The following is a 4,177-nucleotide window of genomic DNA, read 5'->3' on the forward strand; positions in this document are numbered from 1 at the left end:
ATAGTCTAGTCTGTAGAGATTATGTAACAAAATGGGCCGAGGTGAAAGCACTGCTAGTAGCTAGGGAAGAAAAGGTTGCTGATTTTCTATACAAACACATTCTTCAGAGGTTTGGTGCTCCGCGAGAGATAATATCCAATTAAGGGTTGTAGTTCATGTCTTCTATGATGAAAGCTTTTATGCACAGATATAAGATGGCACATAGAAAATCTTCACCCTATCATCCATAAGCTAATGGTCAAGTGGAGGTTACCAATCAAGAGTTAGAAAATATAATCATAAAAGCAGTTTCATTGAGGAAATCAGATTGGTCAGATAGGTTGGATGAAGAAATTTTGGCTTACAACACCACCTAGAAAACAACTATGGGATTTTCTCCATATAAATTGGTGTATGGAAAAACACCTGTAATGCCAATTGAGTTTGAGTTAAAAACATTAAGAACAACATGGGAAGTCAGGATTAATCTTTCAGAAGCAAAGAAGACCAAAATTGTACAGTTGAACCAACTAGATGAGATGAGAATAGAGGCACTACAACATACAAAATTGATTCAGAAGTAGGGGAAACTATGGCATGACAAGCATATTGTAACTAGAAATTTCAAGAAGGGAGACCAGGCATTGTTATTTGATTCAAGGTTCAAGGAATTTAAAGGAAAATTTCATACAAGATGGTTGGGACCTTATGAAATTAGCCAAGTTTATGATAATGGTGCAATCCAATTAATACCTGTGATGGAGAGAATAAAATGATGCTGGTTAAAGGTCATCGTCTTAAGTTATATCACAAACCGACATCAAGGGAGGAATTATGTGAGGAATTATAGGCCAAAATTGAACATTTCATCATAGAAGATATCACTTCTATGATGGAATCCAGTAATGCATGAATGAAGCAAAGACTAAATAAAGAAGATAAATTGAAAACCTGAAAAGGCAGTTTATCTTCCAAAAAAAAGGGGAAGATTGAAAACTAAGAAATGGCAGTCTACCTCAGGGGTGAATTGAAAACCAGAAATGGTGATTCATACCCATGGAAAAAGTTGAAAATGAGAAATGGCGGTTTTTTCCTGATCAACTCATGTCGGCTCCTGACAAATCATGATGGTTAACAAGATTCCAGAATAAGTATTTTGTTGAAGTGATTCCTTCCTTGTTCTTGTTTGTTCCTAATGATGGATCTCGTTTAATGTTTGTAAGGTTAGTGCAGAGTGAGCCTAGAGTAACTCCTAATTTGATCATTGGTTTCATACTGGTCAAGTGATATCATTACTCAAAATGACTCTTGATCATTATGTTGTTTTGTTTTTATAGCATGTGATTAGATATGCATCATCGCTCCCAACCTGCAAACATTAAAATCATTTAAAGGTAACATTCATTATAGTTATTATTTCAAAATATTATCTTATTAATTTTGTAGATATTGAAGTAGGGGTAAATTAATTATGTTGCATTAAGTATCTGCCAGCTGTTATTTGTTGATTTAATTAAAAGTTAAAATATTAACTAGGGATATAAGGGATAAATTCGATAGACGTCATTTGTCAAATCGAAATCAAAAAGTAATGATTCGACTAATTTGAAGTACACTCTTAAAAATCGCCGCCAATTCATCAAATATTGGCAGTGGTACGAAATGATGATGAGAGATCGTGTGATTTAATGTGGAAATGAATGAAGAAATGTCTGTGCATTAATGGTCAATTTGTGTGATTAATTCATATTTTTGAAATACTAGACTGTTCTATTTGCATTTTGTGTTTTAGAAGTTGAAAGTTGTGAAGAGTGTAAAATTTGCTCAAGTGTTCATCATTTTAGCAGTCAAGGTTGGGTTCAAGGTGCAGAAGATTCTAGAATTAATGAGGAACAAAAAGATAACAGAACCAGAAAATTTTAGTCTTAACCCACAAACAAAGAAACTATTAGCTTGAGTGGGATGGTTTGAATTCTTCAATAAATATGAAGGAATTGACCCTAGAATAATAGAGGAATTTATTTCAAATTTCCATGTTAATGTTACAAGGGTACGTGGAGAAATAATTGAACTCTGGAGGTCATAAGTGAGGTTTCTGGGATTCCTTTAGAAGGTGAAGCCATAAAAAAAGGTCATAAATTTTTTGAAGTGGTGAACCTATTCCATGAAGGAGATGATCCTAGGCCTAAATTGCAGATGCATAAGGGCAGTGTGAAAGGTGTAAGCAGAAACATTTTGGAAGAGCCATGGAAAATAGTTGTGTTGTGGCCAATGAAATTTTTCACATGTGAGGGTCAGTATGGAACTATATTGGGACCAACAATGCGGCTTCTTATTCATTTAAGGTATGCTAATACTCACCCCTAGGCTCAAGTAAATCTTCCTTCCTTTATGTTTTGTCAATTAACAACAATGATAGCTAGGGTTACTTTCTGAGGGTCATGTAAAATATCCTGGGTTGATGTACTTGATTGTTAAAAATCATTTTCTTAAGAAAGAATTTGGAAGAGAAAAATGGTTGGAATTATTGTCTTCTCCTGTTCAGAAGGGCAAGAAGGGACCCATTATGAAAAGTGAAATAGAAAAAGGGGAATCTTCTAGGAAAAAAACAAAAAGAGGGCAGAAAGAAACATACATGTTAGAGAAGGGCCTAGAGGATAAAAAACAAAAAGTAGAAATAGATACACCTAGGGTTACTAGAGATACCCATAGGTCTTTAAGAAGAAAAGTTGAAATAGAGGTAGGTGAACCATCTTCTCATGTTCATGCCCATACATCTCCTGGTGAACCTGTTATCTCTCAACCTAGTGAGTTGGTACCTTCTATGAAAACTCAAAACCCTTCTGTCCCTCATACTGAAGATAATGTAACCCTTGTTTCTTTGAAAACAACCCCACAAACTCCTACTAGTCAACCCCCTATTACAACACAAGCCGGCCAAGAGCCATTACAAAAAGTTCCTTTTGAAACACCTTCAGCTGAGGATAATACTGGAGAAAAGTCACCCAAAATAATTGATATTGAAGATTCTTCTGATGAAGAACCTGTTTAAGGCTCTCCACAATCTAATTCTTCCTCAGATGAGGATGATGAAATGCAAGAAGTCTCATTTGAACTTGAACCTACATCATCGCCTCCTCATGTTGATGAAACAATTAGACCTCTGTCCCCACCATTTTTTATAAGGGAAGGAAAGAAAATTATGATAGAAGAAATTTCCCCAAAAATTGATAGAGGTGAAGAGGAGGAAGATGTTGAATTGCAAGAAGTTTTTAAGGTCTAAATTGGAAGCAGCGTTGGTTGAAGCCAAGAGAAAGATTCAATTTCTGAAAAGTGAAATGAAAAGGATATATCCGATGCAATGGAAAAGGAGCACAAGGCACAAACACAAGTTCAAGCATTAATAGATTAGTTCCAACCAAAACCAAACACAAATAAACTCAAAAACCTTAAGATGCATACCAAGAGAGATATAAATAAAATAATGAAAAACATACACAAATGAAAGAGAGAAAGAATACTCCCTAAGATGCTCCAAAATATGCTCATAGATGTTCCTCCCTTTCTCTTCTCCTCTCCAAGATCCAAATAGGTGATTGTTAGTATCTCTCATCTTTTAGCACAAAACCATGGATGACATGAAGATTTGAAAGTGGTTGAAAGATGATCTAAAATCCATTGCTATGTGAATTCCTAGAATAAGATTTCTATGAGAAAGCTCTATGAACATACAAGTATAATAACAATGCAAAAATGCTTCCTCCTTTCCTTGAGAAATGAGGTCCTTTTATAGGGAAAAATGTTGATTGAATGGCCAAGATTGAGTGAGCTTGTGAAGGGCTAGGATTGATGGGTTTGTGATCCATGTGATGGCTTTCAACCCAATCCCATGATGAAAAGTGTCAACATGAGATGGCTTGAGAGGAGAGGGAAGGAGAATTTAATGCCTGAGGAGACATGAGGGTTACCCTAGGAGGGTTTGGTTAGGCTTGAGTTAGTGGATAAAGCTTTTATCCAAGGGTAATTGTTTTATCCAATGGATAAACTCTTGTGTGAGAGTTAATGGAGATAACCATGGTCAAAGAAATGAATGCTTGAAGAGACTCATGAGTTAAATGAGGGTTGAGTTAGAGGGAAAGTCTCTAACCATGTGGGGAATTTGAGTTAATCATTAATGGTTATGTAAGAGCCATAAAGG

The sequence above is a fragment of the Cryptomeria japonica genome, chromosome 2 (assembly GCF_030272615.1).
Source record: "Cryptomeria japonica chromosome 2, Sugi_1.0, whole genome shotgun sequence".
In the NCBI taxonomy this organism is placed as follows: domain Eukaryota; kingdom Viridiplantae; phylum Streptophyta; class Pinopsida; order Cupressales; family Cupressaceae; genus Cryptomeria; species Cryptomeria japonica.